Genomic DNA, 22,677 nt, shown 5'->3' with positions numbered 1-22,677 from the left:
CCATATCCACATCACCTTACCTGCACGAGTTTCAGTTACTGCAGCTGATTGTGTGGAGAGGATATTTCCAAACAGATAAATTTGCTTCCAATAAAAAAATATATTTAAAAAGAACTCGCTTTTTTGGAAATGCCGATTTGGCTTTGATTGACTTAATTATTAATATTTGTTTTTCTTGTGTTCTTACATACGCAAAAGTTAGTATTTAGTTAGAGTATAGCTAGAAAAAGTACATTTTTCAAATTTTTATTTAGATTTAAGTTTCGAAATTTGTATATTGTTGATAAGGTAATCAGTGTTTTTAAAGCGTAGATTTTATTCTAATTTTTAAAGTTTTATTACTTCTCAAACACCTGTTGTTGCACCAAACAAGTTGAGCTAAATAGTCTCAAAATACAGCGGATAATAACTCTGAAATATAGGTGGTAAAGAGAAAATGCAGCGCTCTCTAGTAAAGAAAACACCAACTTTTCTGGTATAAAATTGCATTGACGAGAAAGGATATTTCATGAAGAACTTACTGTTTTCTTTCACAAATAAATCTTTATTTATTAATAATATAAGGTGTTCCTTCCCAAAAAAGTCGTCCCAGTCTTTAAGTAATGAAATGGACAAAAAGTTCAGAAGTCGAAATGTTACATTGAATATAATCTAATATTACATTAAATCTAATATTACATTAAATCTAATATTACATTAAATCTAATATTACATTAAATCTAATATTATTCGCAATCAAGTTATTTGTAGCACGTAAGGACCTCTTACTAGCACATTATGCCGTTCCTGTTTAAAATGTCTTCATAGCCTATTAAATTAAGAAGTATTAACACGACGCAATTATTCATTAAAGTACCTATCCACTCATGTTTGGAAAATCGTGTCCAACAAATTAGCAATTCATACTGACGCATAGAGCGTTATGCTATATCCGCCTAAGCTGCTTACAAAACATATTACAGTGGCAAGCATTAAAAAGCATACAATAGCACGTTAATGGGTCTCCAAGCCTTGGAAGAAGCATTAACAGCAAATTAGCATAAGATACTTGTATGTACCCGAATGCTACTTGACGGGGGTTGGACGGAGATAAGTTTTGATAAGATACTTGTATATAACTTATCGTGCTATTGCTATGGTAACTCGATATGCAGAATTTGATGCTAGCTAGCAATGTGCAGTATATAATAGCTTGAATACCTTGCCGACATAGCAAGGTATAGCAAAAAACGAGCCTGTTATGGTTGCTGATACTAGCATGAATTTTGACTTGGGAATCCTAAAATTTTATTATTAATTATCCAATTTATGATCTGTTTTCTTATCTGATATCAAATTTTTTCCTATTATTTTAAACTCTGTTTACTATGTAATTAGTATTTCATTACCTCAGATCCGATGTCTGCCATATGACGAAGACAACTGTACTTAGTGGAACTATTTGCAATTGTTACTATGATATGTGATTTTAGCCCACTATAAGACAACGGAGTGTTTGGAAAATTTTAATGAAGCCCATTATAAAACAGTGTTGTTGAGGCAACATAAATGAGGTCGATGGTCGTATTATAAAACACTCGTTCTGTTGGAGCATTAATTTGTGATATCTACTATTTTGTTTTAGACTTCGTTGTAAAATAATTAATTGGATGTGCACTTTTGGGCCAGTTGTCATGGCAAAAAGTTATGCATTTTTTGGATTTTAGATTAACACCACGGTGGTGGCCTAGCTGGGTCGTTTGACTGGGGAGCCGGACTTGGGAGGTTCAGGAAATTCGGTGAGTTCACTAGATGGAAATGATTAAATGCGTATGTCTTTACTTTCATACTTCCCGAGTAAGTATAAAAGTTAAACTATATATGTAACTGCAAATGTTGTAATGCAAAAATTTAAATTTCTTAATTTTTTAGGAAATCCACATTGTTTGGATAAGGCCATGTATAAATTCAAGATACGTTTAATGCAAAGCTGAGCGATACAATTGCAAGTTTTTCAGAAATGTTATATATACTGATATTGACATTTGCGTTCCATAACTATGAATTGGGCACGAAGGAAATCAATGGCGGGTTAGATACACTGATCTATACATGTTTCTTTAATATTAAATGTTATAACATTCGGCTAATGATCGATTGATCTAATTGTTGGACACACAAGCTATAATTAAACAAAATGACAGCTTTTTTTCTTTTCAGTTAAAAGTACTGAATTAGTCATTAAGAGACTTAATTTGTACTACATAACAATTTTTAGATGCAAGAAACTACATATAATAATATTTTGAAAATAACAAGTAGATAAAAGCCGTTTTACTTATTTTGTATGTTGCCATCAATTGAGCGGGTCTCTATTTTTGAACAACGTTATTAGTAGAACGCTAGATTTCGCAGTTAAAAAAAATATATATATAAAATTAAGGAATATACTCGTAGAACAATATAAAAATGAACTAAGTCCTAATACCTTGACCTCAAGATCGAAAGAGTGAAGTTGCTTATATTACATTCAAATATTTTTAATAGTATGCTGTGAAGAAAAATCATGTAATTACAACAACAAAAAACTAACATAATTAAAACTATCAGTAAAAGAAAATCACTTACAATTTTCTTGCGAACTTCATTGTCGATTACTATCAAGAAATCCGATGACTAAATGAAAGAGCCGTTAAGATTTAAAAACAAATATTGTCTATATCATTATTAAAATACATGGTTACATTGTTAAAGCATACGAATACTGATACAACTTATTCTGACATTTTAAACAAAAACGAATTCTGGTTGAAAAAAGGAAGCAACAATGCTTGTTCGTGTTCTTTCACTGTTTAAATAATAGTTAATTTAGCAATAAAATGTGTTGAGGTAGTTGAGTAAAGACAAGGTACAAAAAAAAAAAAAATATGGAAACGATAAAATACCACAAGAAATACACATCGACTCAAAAATTTAAAAAGACACTCGTTAAAATCATTTAAAATGAGGAATTCAAATGCACAGAACGTCCTCCCAATCTCTACCCCGGAGGTAGAGTGGGGTCAACTTCAGAATCTTAAAATTATACCCCTGTTTTTTATTGCAAATTTGAATTTGCTAGAAAAAAACAGAGGCGACTTGTAAAATAAGTAAAAGAATACAAAATATTTAATTCTACGAGTATAATAACAGAACTTTCTTTGAAAGAAACGCGCAAGGCAGCAGAAATTTTCAAAAGAAAGAATAATTGAAGCAATAAAGAAAAAAGAAAAACAATGGAAATAAAAATATGGCCACCGAAGCCGACATCTTCAGGGGGTACCAGCTCCGGAAGCCATAGAACAAAACCTTTTCTGTTTAATTTTTTTAACTCTAAACAATTGAGAAAAACAGGGCGAAATTAAAGTCTTAACTGAGCAGCCCCAGTTAAGCATTATATTAATCTGTTTCGCAATACTTAACCTTCCCTATCATTTTTTTCTTCTACTGCGCATTTTAATAGAGGGCGTTGTTTTCTTTTATTTCAAATGTGTCTTTTACATTGAGTGTGTTTCAGAAAATTGCTGATTGACCAATTTAACGTGAGTTTTCGGTTTTTCATTTTTGTATTATATTTTCAAGATTATGTACGAAATTTCTCTTCTGGTTAGATTTTATGTATTGCTTGTATTTTTCCAGGACTTTTGCAAAGCCTTCGTGGTGTTATTTCCATATATGGCAGTACTTTTACTTTCGTTACTTGTACCGCCGGTACAACTAAAAAGTACGTACTTTTACTTGTACTTCGTTACTTTTTAAATTTAGTACTTTTACTTGTACTTTCGGTACTCTTTCAGGGAAAAAGTGCAAGTATTTGTAACGGAAATGTCGAATGAAATCGTTACTTTCTTTTAAAACTCGGTAAGCTTTCTAAAAATAAGAAAAAAATAAAAAATAAATATTTTTTTAAAAAATGCTTATGTTTTTTTAATTTTTAAAATTAATGCGCAATATATATGCATTCACAGCTAACTTCGTGTTCAAACACCTTGACCTTTTAAAATTGTCATTCCTGAAAGGGAAAAGACGGCTCTTTTGAACTGCGAAAGGTTTCGCGATGTGAAATCGCAGGACGATTTATTGTTTGCTGCAGTCTGGTACTATGCATTAAATTTAATTGGTTTGAAGAAAAAGCTAGGGAGGAGGCTACAAAAAAAATTGGAAAGAATTGTCCAAGCTGAACACCCTGCTATAACTAATAAAGTAACAGAAAAAAACCCCAGGGAATCTTAATTTTCTAAAGCTGAAAACATCATGCCAATCACCAACGATAGAAGAATTTATGGCATACATGAGCTCAAATGTCGAAACGGAAAGCATATCAATTTTGAATCGATATCCAATCGTAAAAGAATTATACGTGAAATATAATACTGCTGTACCTTCTAGTGCTCCCGTGGAGCGCTTATTCAGCGTGGCTAAGCACGTTCTAAGAAATTCTCGCAGCAGACTCAGTGACACCACTTTCGAAATGCATTAATTTTGTAAAATGAATAAAAATATTAATTAGCAAGTTATTTTCAGTCATTTTCGAGTTTTATGCAATTATTCCATACATTTTAAATAAAAAATGTTGGATTTTGTTTTTATGTTTTTCAATTTTCTTCACTAATAATACATTTTTGTCTTAATACATTTTTTACTAAATACATTTTTACCTAGTACATTTTTCACTAAAATTATGTTTATGCCCGACCTTGTCAAACAAAGCCCAGTTAAATCTCTAAGAACTTCAGAACTATTTGTGCTATTGAAAACTATTATAATTACTATTTTAACTCTTGAAAACTCGAAGGTATTAATTTAGCCGCTGATACTAAAATTCGTTAACAAATTTTAATTATTCCGTGAGGCAGAAATGTTCGGAAAATGATTTTCTCGCATGACTTCAGCATTAGCCATTGTTATATATAAAATTGTAGACTATTCTGTTTCAACTTATACTGCACATGCAATTATTTTTTACTAGCTCAAGATCACAAAGCTATATGAAACACCGTGTTTGCTTTGTTTATGTTTGTGCTTTCAAAACGCGTTTCTATAGAGTAAAACAATTTCAAATCAATGGTAATTTAAATAAATACAAATAATAAACTAAAAATTAAAATCAATAGAAAGAATTTCTTTTTCGTGCAAATCCATAAAAAGTTTGATATTAAAATTATATTTGATTTTAAAATTATATTATACGATTATATTATAAAATTATATTATAAAATTCTTCCGAATTTAAAAATAAATTAATGTCCATAGCTTTCAAAATCAAAAATAATTAAATAAATAACAACAATTTTGCAAAAACATTAAAGAACGTAAGAATATTATTCAGTAAAATTTTAGGTTACTTTGAATTTTCGATTTCCTGGAAATGTACTTTTAAATCATTACTTTATTTGTTTAGTACTTGTACTTTTACTTGTACTTTTTACTCGTTCCTTTTTAAAATAAGAACTTTTTACTTTTTACTCGTTACTTTTTTTAAAATTACTTGTACTTTTACTCGTTACTTTTTAAAAGTAACGTTGCCATGTATGGTCTTGAGGCCATTTTGAAAGATACGAATTATTGAGCGGTATGAATTTTGACTGATAGTAAGAGCTCATTGCAGCACTTGAAGGACTGGTTCAATGTTGGTGACCGCACTAGCATCGCTATTTTGAAATTACTTAAACAGATTGCTGTGGTTCACGAAGTGCACCTCCAATGAATTTGTGGCGTTGCGGTCTGAAATGCGAAGTCCGAATTACGAATCTCTAACGTTGGACTACGTAGCTTGCAGCCGGTAATTGACGTAAACCTCATACCTGAATGGAGATATGCGTAAAGGGCGAAATCAGCAAAATGCGCATAGTATGTTTTGGATATAACTTGGCCGCATCCTCACAGCTTGCTCTCTCCCCGTCGGTTCTAGCTTGCAATCCGGCATGTTCTCGCCATTTACCTTTTCGCAGTTTTTTTCTATGCTGCCTCAATGTTAAAGTGGTTAAGTTTTATATATGTTAAAATGTTTTAGTTAAATTTACAAGTTTCCTAAATGTTAATAAAGATAGTTATTTATTTAAACTTAGTGTTATTTATGAAGAAACCTATAACCCGTTCTCGGAAACATTTTCATGTGGAACGCTTTCCTAGAGTTATATTTCTTTTTAGAGTTTAAGTGGGGACTCTAACAACGATACCAAACAACCCCACAAGTGGTGACCCGGACTTAGAAATAGTGACACCCTTCTGAATCAAAGAATATGTGTAATTATGGATTACTATTTTTATTGAACGTGGCTGGCCTACCTGGTACGCAGTGAGTAGTTACTTCCTGGTTAATGTTTCTCTTTTTCAGAGCTGTGCATGTGCCATTTTTATAGGTTTTAATGTTTCTATACACTAGTGCTATTTAAATTTTAACGTATTGAATTTAATTAAATTCTCATGGACTTGTAAACAATTTGAGTTGAATTCATAAAGTACAATGTAAAATTGAATTAATGCTTTCGTAAACTATTCATAATTTTTGTTGAATAATGTACTAGTTTTTAATACATTTTCAAAGGCATTTAAATGGTTAACTTGATAGTATAATGGCTGAAAACGAAATAGCCAGAGTTGCATTTCGAGCTCCCCCCGTTTGGAAAACCGAAATAAATTTATGGTTTCTTCAAGTAGAATCAAATTTTGTGATGTCGGGAATTGAAAAAGAATTAACAAAATTCCACTGCGTCGTTGCAGCGTTAGATACGGAAGTTCTTTCCTACGTAAAAGATATCGTTGAGGTTCCACCTACAAATAATCCATACACGGTTCTTAAGGAACGTATTGTAAAACGTTTTACACAGTCCGAAAGTTCGCGATTGAGGACTTTGTTACAAGAATTGTATTTAGGTGAGAAAAAACCAACACAACTATTACATGAAATGAGATCGTTAGCTGGTAGTCAAATATATGACCATGTTTTAAAAACATTATTTATTCAGCGACTCCCCTATTAATATTCAGCAAATATTATCAATTAGTAAAGACAAACTTGATTATTTGGCTCAAATCGCGGATAAAATAAACGAAGTTTCTTGTTTCGGTACTTCAAGTACAGAACATAATATTTCTTCCGTGGATTTAAAAGGGTTACAATCTCAAATTTCTGAACTTTCCGAAAAAGTTGAAAAATTGACTTTTCGACAAAAAATTTACAATGGAAGTCAATTTCGTCAACGGTCCGGTTCAAGGCCTCGTTCGAATTCGAATAATGTCAATAGAACTTCGGAAAAGCAATATTGTTGGTACCATTTTAAATTTGGTAAAAATGCTAAAAAATGTGTCGGTAAATGTTCATACTCGGAAAACTGAATTCCGCTGCTGTTTCGGTGACGACAGATAGTGGGTTACAGTTCAGTCGCCTCCACATAATTGACCGAAAATTAGGTTTTAATTTTCTAGTTGATACTGGCGCGTCAATTTCAGTTTTTCCACGCGACCCACACATTCATAAACAACCGACTACGGAGATAGCAATCTACGCTGCGAACGGAACAAATATAAACACATACGGTTTTCGTAGCTTAGCGTTAGATTTTGGTTTTAAAAGGCAATTCAAATGGAAGTTTGTTATTGCTGATGTAGTGCGACCTATCTTGGGTGCAGATTTTTTAGAATTTTTTGGTTTATTGGTTGACATAAAAAATCGCAAATTGGTTGATAGTACTTCGAGATTTTCAGCTAAGGGTAAACGGGTTCGCGGAAAATCGTTAGGTTTAACTACGATTTGCGGAAATACTGAGTATCATAGGCTTTTGTCAAAATTTCCCGGTATTACAAATCAATCTTTTCTAAAGAGTCCTAAAAAGCACAATGTTACTCATTCTATCATTACAAAAGTTCCACCGGTTTGTGCAAAGGCTCGATGGTTAGCCCCAGACAAACTTAAAGCAGCTAAAAAAGAGTTTGACATTCTTATAGAACAGGGTATAGTTCCTCCTTCGAATAGCCCATGGTCTAGTCCCATTCATTTAGTTAAAAAAAAGAATGATGAATGGCGGGTATGCGGTGACTATCAAAAGTTAAATTCGGTCACTTAAGAGGATCGTTATCCCATACCGCATATTCAGGATTTTTCATCTGGCTTAGCTGGTAAAACTATATTCTCAAGAATTGACCTGGTAAAAGCTTACCACCAGATCCCATTAGACGCGGATTCAAAATCTAAAAGTGCGGTAATAACACCTTTTGGTCTTTACGAATACAATTGCATGTGTTTTGGATTATCAAACGCAGCGCAAACTTTTCAAAGGTTTATTGATCAAATTCTACGCGTATTAGATTTTTGTTACGCATATTTAGATGACGTGTTAGTCGCTTCCGCAACTGAAAGTGAGCATATGATGCAATTGGAACAAATTTTCGAGCGGTTGAACTCGTTAGGTATTATTTTAAACGTCGAAAAATGCGTGTTCGGCCAAAAGGAGTTACAATTCTTGGGATTTCTTGTTAATGCTCAAGGTATTTCACCTCTACCTGATAAAGTGACTGTTATTCAAAATTTTCCCTTGCCAAAGATTGTTGAGGAATTGCGCCGTTTCTTAGCTATATTAAATTTCTATCATAGATTTTTAAAAAACGCTGCTACTATTCAGGCCCCCCTACACGATCTTTGTAAAACTAAGAAGAAAAAGGATAAAACTCCGATCACTTGGTCAGAGGCAAACATTAAAGCTTTCGACGCTTGTAAAGAATCCGTTGCGAATGCGTTAACATTAGCGCATCCGACAGTGAATGCGGACATTACATTAATGGTAGACGCTTCAGATATTGGCATTGGAGCAGTTTTGCAACAGATTGATAACGATATTGTACAACCATTAGCTTTTTTTTCACCCAAACTTACAACTACGGAACGTAACTATAGTACATATGATCGTGAGTTACTTGCAATTTATAGCTCTGTAAGGCATTTTAAGCATATGTTAGAAGGACGAAAATTTTGCGTTTATACTGATCACAAGCCATTGCCGTACGCGTTTTGTAAAAATAAAGGTAATAACTCGCCTCGACAAGTAAGACACCTCGAATACATTTCTCAATTTACTACAGATATACGTTTCATTTCGGGAAACGAAAATTTAGTGGCAGACACACTTTCCAGAATTTCTGAAATTCATATATCTGATAATATTAATTATGAGGAAATGGCACGTGCACAGTCTTCTGGAGATGAGTTGCATGAGGCTAGACGATCAAAGGTTTTGAAGCTCAAACCTATCGTATTCACGCCAGATGGTTTAGAACTATGATGTGACACGTCCACTGGCAAGGTACGCCCTTACGTACCTCAAGCATTTCGAAAAGTAGTTTTCGAAAATCTTCATAACTTATCTTATCCAGGAGTGCAGGCAACTGTTGACTTGATCCGACAAAGATTTGTCTGGCATTCCTTAAAAAAAAGACGTCTCGGAGTGGACAAAATCCTGCTTGCAGTGTCAGAAGTCTAAGGTTCAACGACACACAAAATCTGAACCAGGTATTTATCCACTTCCACGATGTCGTTTCAGCCATGTCCACATAGATATAGTAGGTCCATTACCTCCATCTAAAGGATACAGGTATTGTCTGACATGTGTTGACAGATATAGTCGATGGCCAGAAGCATTTCCAATGCCAGACCAGACAGTAAATACAGTGTCTGAGAATTTCTTTTCTGGGTGGATAGCTCGCTTCGGAGTACCAGATGTAATAGTGTCCGATCAAGGCACACAGTTCGAAGGCAATCAGTTCCAAGAATTGGCTCGATTTCTTGAGTGCGAAAAGAGACGGACAACAGCATACGATCCCGCAAAAAAACGGAATCGTAGAGCGATTTCACCGGCAACTCAAGAACGGTATCAAATGTCACTCTACTGACCGCTGGAGTGAAGTTCTACCAGTAATTCTTTTGGGCATTCGTTCCAGTTTGAAGCCTGATATCGGCGTTTCAGTAGCAGAGTTTGCTTACGGCTGTTCTTTAAGACTGCCTGGAGAATTTTTTAGACGTCATACAACTGATTTACCACAGTATCATGATTTCCTAAAGGTTTTACGGGATTATATGAACAGATTGCGTCCTGCTCCAACATCTCGCCACTGCCACAAAGACATTTTTGTGCATAAGGATTTATTATCGACAAGTCATGTTTTTGTTAGACAAGACTGCGTGCACAAGCCCTTACAGCAACCATACGATGGACCTTATGAAGTAATACAGCGTAATGAAAAATTTTATAAGCTCAAAATTAAAGATAAAGAGGTTAACGTAGAAATTAACCGCCTAAAACCAGCTTACATTTTGAGTGGAGTTGACAATGCAAGAGAACTTCGTTCAAAACGCACTGTCCATTTTTTATTACCTTAATGCTTGTATATCGTGTTATGTTTGCATGCACAATTTTATGGTTATAACTGCATACATGTTTACTGTTACATTGTTGTAATTGTTTTTTTTTTCGTCTTTCAGACTGGAGGGGGAGTACCTGTGGCGTTGCGGTCTGAAATGCGAAGTCCGAACTACGAATCTCTAACGTTGGACTACGTAGCTTGCAGTCGGTAATTGACGTAAACCTCATACCTGAATGGAGATATGCGTGAAGGGCGAAATCAGCAAAATGCGCACAGTATGTTTTGGATATAACTTGGCCGCATCCTCTCAGCTTGCTCTCTCCCCGTCGGTTCTAGATAGCAATCCGGCATGTTCTCGCCGGTTACCTTTTCGCAGTTTTTTTCTATGCTGCCTCAATGTTAAAGTGGTTAAGTTTTATATATGTTAAAATGCTTTAGTTAAATTTACAAGTTTCCTAAATGTTAATAAAGATAGTTATTTATTTAAACTTAGTGTTATTTATGAAGAAACCTATAACCCGTTCTCGGAAACATTTTCATGTGGAACGCTTTCCTAGAGTTAGATTTCTTCTTAGAGTTTAAGTGGGGACTCTAACAAAGATACCAAACAACCCCACAAATTCCTTCGCATGTGGGGATTTACGGCAATGAGGTCACTGACGACTTGGCAAAACAGGGCTCGGTTGAGTCATTATATTCAGTTGCCTCATTGACTTTTGACGAGCTTTACTCCATCAGGAAAAACAATGACTTAAAGTCTTGGAGGGTCCCTCCATCCCATGATTGGTATTGGCGGAGATGTCCTGGGGGCTCCATTGGCCTTTCCTGCGATAGAGCCGACCAGACGGCGCTGTCGAGATTTGCCAGCGGCCACCTGAGGAGTGGTTTCTTTTGCAATGGCAACAGGGTTTTCCCGGTTTGTGCAAAGTGCGGAGTGGAAAGTGCTTCCCCGGAGCACATTCTGGCTTGTCTTCCAAAAGGAGACTTTGGCAACGGACCCTTTGCTTGCCCTGGATCTTTTGAGAGTGTATGGACTTATTGATAATGTCTAGCTACCGCTGGACAGTGAGGGGATTAATCACACACACACACTGCTTCTTAAAAAAAAGTATAATGATATTAATCTAAAACTAAAAAAATAAACAATGTAATTTCCTTTCTGTGTGTGCGAGCAAAAAAAATTATAAAAAGTATTAACTTTGAGTTTTAAATTGTATGTGACTTAAAAAATGAGATTATTTGTGTTTTTTTTAATATAATTGTCTACTAAGATCATTATAAAATATCATCAAGAGAGTAATAAATTTCACTGAACAAGTGTACAACTGTTTTTGTTATTAGGGTTTTCCTTAGCCCCTCTAAAAATCCATTATACTATGATGGGCATGCTATGTTGGCCCATTATAAATATCCAGCATACTATAATGGGTATGCCACGTTGGCCCAACATAAAAAACCATTGCACCATGATACGAATACTATGCTGGCCCATTATAAAAATACTGCATGCCATGCTGGCCCATTATAAAAATACATCATGCCATGATGGGAACGCTATGTTGGCCCATCACAAAAATCCATCATGACATGATGGGAATGCTATGTTGGTCCATCTTGAAAGGGGCCAATTCCTACCTTGAGAAGGTTTGGTGGTCCCATCAAGCTGTATGATGGTTTTTGATGGTAATTCAAGTAGGTTACAATCATATTTAAGTTGGTTCTTCAATGGAAAGCCATCTTGATTTTTTTGTCTTGGGCAGCAGAGCGGTAGCACTTCGCGCTGTCGTGCCACAGGTCCCTGGCTCGATCCTCGGGCCGGGAAAGGTTGACTCAGCCTTTCATCGCTTCAGTGGGTCGATAAATGAGTACCAAGCATGCTTGGGAACTAAACACTGGGGGTTCCGCGTTCGGCTGACCACCTGACTTTTTTTCCTTTCCTCCAAGCCCTGGGCATGTACCTAGGTTATGAAAAACCCTTAACCATATAGCCCAAGACTTGGCCGCTAATCCAGCTCCACTCCAGCCTATATAACATGATATTTAAAAAATATTTTTTTTTTTATTTTTTTTTTTTACTGCAAGTGTGGAATTTAAAAAGAAATAAGACGAACAAAAAAATACGACGAACAAAAATAAATTAATAAGAAAAAAAGAAAAAAAATAGCGTTAAAAAAAACTAATAGAGATGAAAGTATTACTAGATATAGAGAAATCTGAATAAACAAATATATATATATGTCTTTTTAGTAGGGATGTGTATAGACTTGATTGGATTGACGTAGCTCTTTTAGTTCGTGCAAGTAAGTTGGGCAGGAAGGTGAGGAGGTTCTGTGATTACAGTCCAGATTTAAATTGGAGTCTTGGTAGGATGAGTGACAGTTTATGCAGAATTCTTCTTTTTCTGTGCAATTTTCGATATTATGACCTTTGTATCCGCACTTCTCACAATAACAGTATGACTCAGTACATGTGTTTTGGTGATGACCTATTGTCTGGCACTTTCTGCACCTTAATAAAACCAGTCTTTTTTTAATTGTGCAACGTTGTAGACCAGCGTAGAAATAATTAAGATTCAAAAGCTTGATGGAGAGTTTTCTGTTGACTCTTATGATGATGTGTCTCTTAGAATTATCTCTTTTATGTGGGATTTCTTTGGTTAGTTTGATGATATCATAGGTAGGGTCGAAATCGCCATTGATTTTTATCAAGTCAATAATCTCAGTTTCTGTGAATGTGACAGGTGTGTTAAGAAGAATTAGAGAGAACAACTTTACGTCTTTGTCGTGATATTGGATGCCTGTCTTTTGTAAGGTTGAGAGGACCGTTTCTTTATGTTGATTGTTATGAAACTTTAGTTCTAGCATCTTGCTGCTTCTATAGACTTTTTTCACGGGCAGTTTAGGTTCTTCCTGAATCAGCCTTTCCACAATATCAGTTGTGGAGCAGTCTTCATGTGATTTTACTATTATTGGTTTTGGTGGTATTATTACTCGTGGAACATTAGCATTGATAGAGGTGGCATTTTCTAATTTTTCGAGTCTTGCGTTGATGGTCTTTAGATTCTCTTCAATTTGATTTAGTGGGTTTGAGGAGTGAACATTTAATGAAAAGTCATCAAGTTTTATTCGTATGTAGTCAATTTTCTTGTCCAAAGATGTTTGGAAGTTTCTAGAGTTTATCAAGTCATGAGTTTCTTGTTCCGAAGTTATCTTCCTTATTTGTTGAATTCCGTTGATACAAGCAGATCGTGGTTCTTGCGGAAGGAATATTTTCTTATGATTGCTGTAGTTGATGTTTTTCTCTATTATTTGTAGAAGGCGTTCTATATCCGTTTTAGTCTGTGACATGGAGGTATTTTTGTTCGTAGAAGTTGGAGTATCACTGATGATGCAGTCGTTGGTTACCGGAGAAGTATGTTCATAGACAGAAGTGAGATCAATGATTACTGAAGGTGATGTATTAGCATCAGGACATTGTATGGTTTTATTATCGTTTCGATGAGAATTTTTTGATCTGGAAGGAGTTTCTGTGAGTGAGATATTATAGTCAACTCTTTGAAAGTTTTGTGTAACTCTGCGTTGGGATCTTGTTGATCTTGCAGGATATTGAAAATTGTCTGTAACTTGTGAATTAGCCATGAAAGAAGGTAGTCAATATGTAAGCAGAAAGGGTAAATAGAGGGCTTTAAAACGCTAGTTAATGTAAAAATACAAATTAAAAGGAGTGGCGATGGTGAGTCAAAACCTGGCCCCTGAGAAAACCTAGAGTAGAAGTTAATTGAGAACCGATGCTCCATTGATAAGGTATGTCACCGCCAGAGAAAAGAGGTGTGGGAGGATAAATGCGTATTAGATGTGCTGAAAACCTGATAGAATGCAGGAAACAATGAAGGCGGCGCTAGGCAGAGTGAGGAAACTTGATTGGTTGAAGCAGAATGATCATTCATTAATGGATACACTGTCGATGGTATACAAGTACTAAACGTTGCCTAATGAAAATTTAACTAGAAACATATATGATAATTTAAGACAGTTAACTATATATCAAATTTATTGCTAAATAGATAAGATGCAACAGTAGATAACAACTGGTACTACGCCGGGAAAAGTTATATCAACAAATGTACTAATAAAGAGAGGATAGACCATTGCTATGCTAACAAACAATTTCTAAGTGCTTAAAAATGGTGAGAGTAAACAAACCGAAGTATTAATAAGTACTACTGTTGATGAGTTGACCTGGGTATTCCATTGGTTGTTAATATCCAAATTCTTCTGGTAGGCTGATGCAAAATATTGCTGGATGACCTTAAGCTATATATGAGAATGTAAATCTAACTTGAGCTTTGTTATTTGAGAAAAAACATTGTAAAAATGCAAAGAAAAATCAAAATAAAGCTCTCGGAGACGATATTGACAATAATATAATAATACATAATTAAAAGAAAAAAAACACTTAGAGATAAATAAAATGGCCCTAATCTATGTAAAAAGAAATGAAAATGAACTAAGACAGCAAATGTATGATAGAATCAATATAATAAAGGTTTGTAAACAATGACTCTGGTATTAACTTAAAAACAGCATGGAATAGGAAAAGCTATTAAAATGAATAATGTCGATTATAAATTTAATTGATTAAAGAATTATGGATATGGCGTGATTTAAAGCACTTAACTGTGTTTGCGATCATAGAGATTGTTTACATTTTGTTATGGGGAATAGAACACCATTAACATGGGAAAGTGATGTCTCTTTGAAATTTAATATAAAGTCAAAAGATGGGTGAAAAATTATACACAGGGTGGAACACTGACTGGAACATCTGCTCCTGCAACCCAGAGTCCAAGGTCAAGAAAACTGAGATGGGCACAGTAGGCCTTGGCCCTCTATGGGCTGTCGCGCCACTGAGTTTAGTTTAGTTTAGTATAGGAATGTAAATAATTTTTTTTTCTAATTAAAAGTTTTATATATGAAAATTTTAAATACAAGTATCAGTTATCTTTAAGGATAAGAGTAGAAAGGTGCCTGTAGAAAAAAAACTGGAGAGAATTTAAAAGCAATATAAAGATGTTAATTAAGACTGTTGTAGAAATCGAGCATAAATTTAAGAAAAGAGTAGCTAACTTGAAAATTTAAGGACTTAAAATAAGAAGTAGACAGTTTTGAAAAGATTGAAGTGAGTCTGGTGAGAGTGACTTCAGTTGGTGTAAGTAGGTTGAACAGGAAGCTGAAGAGGCCTTATGCTGACAATCTAGTTGTAGGTTAAAATCCTGATTCGATGAGTGGCAGTTTATGCAATATTCTCCTGTCTCCTCACAGTTGTCGATGCTGTGACTCTTAAAACCACACTTTCACAAAAGCAATGTGATTCTGTGCAGGAGTTTTGATGATGACCAATTTTCTGACATTTTCGACATCTAAGTAAAGCTAGTCTCCTTTTAATGATACAACCGTTTTAGCCAGCGTAGAAAAATTGCAGTTTTAGAAGCTGTGATGATAGTCTGTAGTTTACACGAAGGATGATATGACGCTTTGATTGGTCTGTTCTGTGAGGTATGCTTTTAATGTGTTTGATGATGCGTCCAAATGGCCATATTCTTAGCCTTACATTTAGAAAAATGCTCCAAGTAAGTAAGAGGACCGACAGCCGTAATGGCCTCTTCAGCACCTGCTTTGGCCAAACTGTCAGCAATCTAATTTCCAGCTATATCAACATGTGACGAAATCCGCTGAAAGTGGATCCGATGAGAAAGGGAAAAATGCTTTAGTTTTCTGAGAATGTCAGCACCAACACTGTCCCTGACATTATGCCAATCCGCCAGGTGCTGGATAGCACGTTTACTATCCGAAAAGACCCAGATATCAATAAACCGCAAAAGCGACGGGGAGTTCAGACCCTCAAGAATTGCAATAAGTTCGCTTCGGAATACTGAGCAGAAGTCCGGATTTCTTCTCTTGGTTTTTATTTCCTGATCCCGAAGTTTGATATAAATTCCACTGCCAGATCTGTCACCATCAAGTCTATTGCCATCTGTGTACAACTGAACAGCATCCATGGGGACATTATTAATTCTTTCAAGTGCTAGCTGTTTCATGTATCAAGGCAAATCGATTTGTTTGCTAATCCGGACAGGAAGGTCAACATGAAAGAGAACCCCTTCAAGACCCTCAGAAGGGTCGATAATCTGTGATAAACTGTAATGTTCTACAGAACTGGCGATAAGGTTGCCAGAAGCCACCTATCAAAGGGGACTACCACGCTTGAGTCTTTGGCTACTGCTCCATAATCCCAGAAACTTCGAAGTACGGTTCTGAGAGCCTAGACTGGAGAGCTTACTGTAGTACTTTACCAAACATGCATTTCTCCTAAGTCTCAAAGGCTGCAGATCAGCTTCATGAAGTACGATGTCATTCGATCAGGAATTGCGAAGGCCGTGATTATTCTTGCAGCACTGAGTTGAACACGTTCAAGCTTCTGCAGGCTTGAATCTGAAGCACTACAAAAGATGGAAAAATCGTATTCCAAAATGGGTCGAAGAAGAGAGACATATGTATTTCTAAGGGTACTAGCTTCGCCACCCCAATCACGACCCGAATTGTATTTAAGGATATTAATGCGTTTCCTAGTTCTCAGAGAAAGATGTTCTAGATGACTATTTCCCAGAATCTCAGGATCTAGAATGAAGTCCAAATATTTTGTGTGTTTCTCCACTTCCAGGAACAGACCATTCAGCTGGATTCCTGGTCGAATTTTCTATTAGTTGTGAAGAAACTAGTGGTAGACTTTGAAGGGTTAAAACACAGTTTGTGGTTAACAGCAAAGCTCCACATGTCTGCCAGAGCCAGATTCACTCTCTCCTCAACCTTTTCAATATCAGAGCCGGAACTCCAGAGAACAATATCATCTGCAAAGAGTCCAATTTCACAGTTCTCAGAACAATTGCATGACTTTTTCAATTCCTGCAATAAAGAGTGTGAACAAGGTAGATCCAAGGCAGTGCTCTACCTCGTATACCGAATTTGTCGTACAATTTGATAATCAGCTTCTGAGACCAAACTCTGTCAAAAGCCTTACAGAGGTCTAGAAAGGTAGCTATGGTATGATTTGTAGGTTTCATGTTGTGTGCGTCTCTGATTCTTTGGCTAATAAAGCACCTGATCGGCTGTGCTGCGTCCTTCTCTAAATCCATATTGCTCCTTCGGTAGAAAGTTGTGGGAATTAAGGTGAAACGTAAGTCTCTTTAAAATTATTTTCTCCATAATTTTACATGAAATGGATGTCAAAGCTATGGGTCTAAAACTCTCAGCAGAAGTAATATCTTTGTTAGATTTTCTAATAGGGACCACAATTGCTTTTTTGCAATCTCGAGGACGACGACCCAATCTCCAGGAGTCATTTATGATGCGTAGAAGTCTCTGCTTTCCATGTGGGCCCAGATGACAGATCATTTGGCCTTGAGCACCATCAGGCCCAGGTGAGGTATTTAGGTTCGAGTCTAAAATCGCAGTGTCAAGCTCCTGAGCTAAGAAGGATCTGCTGAAAATGGCCGGACTCTCATGAGGATTGCTGCGACAGCCATGAACTACATTGCTAGCCGTAGTTTTAACATTCCCGTCTTTACCAGTAAATTTCAGACTACTCACTGATGGGTAATGCTCTCCAAAAATGTTAGCTGCCTGTCCATCATTCTGAGTCAAGGTGCCATCTTGAGATTGTATAGTGTTGCACTTTTCGAATTGGGGCTGGTCCTTACTAATGCCCTTCACCAGCTTCCACAATTTGCTGTTGTATGAACTTGAGTCCAAACCTGCACAAAGATCATTCCACCTGTCTCTCTTGATCTGAGAGTACATCTTTTTTAATTGTGCATTCACTCTGTTTAGTCTGACTTTGTTGGCGTCACTATGGACAGAGTCCAGATCATTTAGGATTCGTCTTCTCTCTGCAATTAAAGGCTGAAGGGCAGGCATTTTGTTGGTTAAGAAAGGTCTCTTCCTTTTAAATTTGCCCCTTGGAATGGACTAGCCAGCAGCGTTGTAAGTGATTCGTTTGAAGGATAGACAGTCAATTTCTAGATTATGAGTAAGGGGTTTCTCACAAACCAAACTTTCGGTGAGATCAGTGAAAGCCTGCCAATCAGCACGCTTGAAGTTCCATCGCCTATTGCTGAACATGTAAGCTGGTTGCATCTTATTCAGTTCAAACAGAGTTGGAAGATAATCACTTCCTATGTTCTCAAGCACTTTCCAGTTACAGGCGGGGCTGAGGTCAGGACAAACAATAGTTACATCCAAGACCTCCCTCGAATTTTAGCTACATGAAAAATGAGTGGGAGAACCATCGTTGAGAAACACAAAACCCTTATCGTCGACCATGTTTAACAAATCATTTCCTCTAGAATTAGGACTAGAGGAGCCCCACACGTGATGTTTGGCATTAAGGTCGCCCAGACAAATAGTTCTTGACAGGAAAAGATTTTGTAGGTCAAGAGGTATTTTATTGAGCTCAGGAGTCTGATACATGTTCAGTATATTAAGGTAATTGCCTCTCCAGTTGACCCTAATACACTGTGTCTCTAAATTAGAGTTACCGATGATGTCACTACTAATATTTATTGTCCGATATTTTATATCTCTGATGAGGAACATTAAACCTTCACCTCTCTTATTTTGTCTATCTATCCGATAGATATCATAACCCTTAATCTTGGGGTAAGTGTCAGACTTCAACTTTGTTTCTTGCAAAACAATAATTTGCACACCATGTATCTCGGCCGGATCCAACACTTGAACTAATTTAATTCTGGTGGCGTTAGAATGATACCGTTAATGCTGATCAGGAGAAGTTTCAAAGAATTAAACTTTGGAGACTGTAAATTACTTTTCGAACCAAGCCCTCTGCCTAAAAGACCACAGTTTTTTTTAAAAAGTTTGAGTTTTAAAAATTCTTACACCTTAAAATTTAAAACTTTGAATTTAGATTTTTTGGGAATAAAATGAAACACGAAAGTATTCAAAATATTAATTAGTTCTCCGATAAATGACTAAATTGTGTACATATAGTTTTCGTTGGTTGATGTAAGGAAGCAGAATCTTTTATGTGTCTTAAGAGAACATTGATTAGCTTTTTTTATGTATATTAGTATATTTTCAAGGCAAATAAATTTATGTGTGTGCTCAACAATTTCAGTTTAAACTTACGCTAATGAGCTTAAGGTTAAAGTAGACGAGAAAAAGCATTTAGTTAATATGAAAAAGTAAACAAAATGCCTGAAATAAAACAAGACTGCATAAGGAGGATAAAAATTAGGTCGATAAGGCTTCCTCTTCTGGTCAAACTTAATAGTCCCAGAGGTGGAGACTGGGAGATAAAAATCTAAATATGCTCTTAATCCTCTTTATTTAATTTTCACAAACAAACTGATAAGGGATATTTACTCTTACTGATAAGGGATACTTACTGATAAGGGATATTACTTTTGTAGCATTTTTCTATACATGTAAAATACAAGACCGGCACTCAATCGCTCTTTAAGATAAAAAGCGTATGGTATTTCAGATTCTCTATTAACTTTTTTTAGCAAAATTTTGCCAATACAATTCTGCAATGAATAGTTTTTGATAGATAGTTAAATAAACTTGCTGTTTTTAACTTTTTGATAAATATTTCCGATTTTATGTAATTGATGCTAAAAGAATTGTTTAGCGTCATCCAAATGGTTTTCATTAGTTTAAACTGTACTAAAATTAGATCCTAAAAAATCTAAAAACTGGCACACGTGTACTTTCAATTAGCCAAAAACACGAATCGTAACACTTTATTGCTATAAAGGTTAGAGAAAAATCCATAGAAATTCTAAAAATTATCAAGCGTAATTTCTCCTAATCTAATAAAGCGACCCTTTTATTTTCTGAGTTTTTTTAGAAGTTTTTGTGCTGTCTAATAATACTATATCATCAAGAGTTTGTCAAGTACAAAGAATATTAAAGAAACATAAATTACAATTTTACGTAAAATCCAAGAAGGCGAGAGTATAAACCTTTTTTAAATCTAAGAATACCAATCATTTATATTGTTAAATACTCATTGTTAAATACAGTAATACCTAAAACCAATCTAAAGCGAATACTGGGTGAGTAACAAAGCGAACAAAACTTTAAAAGCAATTAACAAGTAAAGTAAATTAAACATTATATATATATATATATATATATATATATATATAGCACAATAAAAATAAAACCGAACTAAAAACGGAAACAAAAAGAAAACGGAAGTAGGGTAACAGTAGATAATATCAAGCGCTAAAGTTGCTTTAAATATGATCACTATAACATAGCACAATAAAAACAAAGAGAAAAACGAAAATAATTAATAAGTTTTATTAACTGCGCATGAGCTGCAAGTATATAGAACTCATAAAATAAGCTAAAAAATTGAGAAAACATGGAAAAAAATAAAAAATAATGACAAGAGAAGAATATTATTAACAATAATTTTTTAAAAGTATTTTTAAAAAAAAACATAATTTTTAATACCTTAAAAAAAAAAATTAAATTTGGAAAACAAAACTAAGAAAAGATATAATCTCTTCATCAGCTCACACGATTATATCCGCAAAAGGAGTGCTTTCTAATATTGTATTAATATAGCCATAGCAAAATATATCAATACAACAGTGTCAGGAGCACTCAAAAAAATTTAAGCGAAATTGGAATACATTTAGTAAAAAATATGTACGGAAAAACAAACAAATATATCAAGTAAAAAACTGAAAATAAAATGTAAAGAGATTAGAGAACAGTACACGAAAAGAAATCAACATAGTGAGGAGCGAATTAAATGAACTTACGCGTACCGGAATCTTTCAAGAATGATTTATAATATTTTCGTAATAAGATTGCCAGATTACAATATATGAAAACAGAAGCATAAATAACGTGATATCTTATGGCACGTTCTTACTTCAAAACTGAAGCGCGTCTAATTTGTTAGTTACCTTGGGTGGGCCCGAAAATGGATGCGCGCAAGGATGCGCGTGATATCTTATGGCTCTTGTCATTATTTTTTTATTTTTTTCCATATTTTCTCAATTTTTCTTATTTTATGAGTTCTATATACTTGCAGCTTATGCGCAGTTAATAAAACTTATTAATTATTTTCGTTTTTCTCTTTGTTTTTATATATTAAGTTATATATTGTTTAAATTTTTGATTCGAGTTAATTCAGTTAATCCATGCGTTGTACACACAAGAATGACGGAAAATTTCCTTAATCCAGGTAACCCAATGGCAACTTTATTGAAAGAAAAGTTGCCACTTGGAAGATATAATGGTAAGAATGTATATTATGCACTTAAAAAGAATTTAAATTTAGTATTTACTGCTTATTTTTAATTAAAAACAAATATCAGACATTACAATTCATATTAATTCGAAACAAATATTATACTTCTTAATCTGTACGATAAGAAAAGAAGTACCTTATCTTTCTATATTCGACAAGTATTAGGGCCCAATCTAAACGCGATATCTATTGTTTGTGCAGCTGTTACAAGAAAGAAAGATTTTTGTGAGGTAAAAAAAGAATTCTTTTGCACTTTTTTTTACAAAGAAAATTAAATGCTTGATTTAGCACACGACAGGTTTGATGTAATTCAGCGATAAACAGCACTTTTCAAAATATAATACTTCTTATTGAACCTTAGTATTGTTTTCAGGTAGATAAAATGTCTTTCATTTCTTAGGTAGCATCACAAGTTACAGAAACATTTTATTGACTACATGGAAGCTATAATGAGTTTTACTAAAAATATTCTTAAAAATTACTCACCTAAACCATTTAGAAATATTACTAATCATTATATTGCACGAAGCTCTTCATATAATCATCAACACATCTTTTATTAGACAATGAATTTTTAAAATTAATAACTACTATAAAGTTTAACAAAGCGCTTGATATATTTTTCAAGAGCACAGATTTAAGATGAAACAACCTTAAATATAAATAAAGTTTAAAAAATTTAGACACTGTAAGAAAGTGAGCACATTAAAACAGACGATTCAAAACTTAAATGTGATGAACGATTCAAGACTTTGATGTGAAAAACAAACTCAATGTGTTTCTAAAATCAGCATCAAAAATTTCAAGCCAGCAAAATGACCAATGGCTCGCTTAATAACCCGGTATGACTTGTTATTGTTAAGGCATCATTTCGTGCAGTTCCAAAATGTGATGAATATTATTTTTATATGGATAGTGGAAGATATTAGTTACCCAGTCATTTTCTTGTTGAGC

The 22,677-nt window shown here is 34.6% G+C and overlaps 1 protein-coding gene and 1 long non-coding RNA gene across 2 annotated transcripts in view; one reads left to right on the top strand and one right to left on the bottom strand.

Annotated features, from left to right (window-relative positions):
• Positions 1 to 21,361, bottom strand: part of LOC107444822 (L-xylulose reductase) — a 100,703-nt gene extending 79,342 nt beyond the window's left edge. Inside the window, exon 1 of the mRNA XM_087157208.1 lies at positions 21,230 to 21,361. The gene's annotated coding sequence lies outside the window, so the exon portion shown is untranslated. The remainder of the gene's footprint in view (positions 1 to 21,229) is intronic.
• LOC147815177 (uncharacterized) lies at positions 736 to 10,925 on the top strand. The gene is made up of 3 exons (XR_015431347.1): positions 736 to 1,836; positions 1,912 to 3,742; positions 10,493 to 10,925. It is a non-coding gene; the product is annotated as an uncharacterized LOC147815177 (long non-coding RNA).
• Positions 21,362 to 22,677: the final 1,316 nt, after the last annotated feature.

Source organism: Parasteatoda tepidariorum, chromosome 2 (assembly GCF_982258835.1).
Source record: "Parasteatoda tepidariorum strain Cologne lab strain chromosome 2, Ptep-v5.0, whole genome shotgun sequence".
NCBI lineage: Eukaryota > Metazoa > Arthropoda > Arachnida > Araneae > Theridiidae > Parasteatoda > Parasteatoda tepidariorum.
Note: the sequence above shows the minus strand (reverse complement) of the source record. Positions and strands in the feature narration are given on the sequence as shown.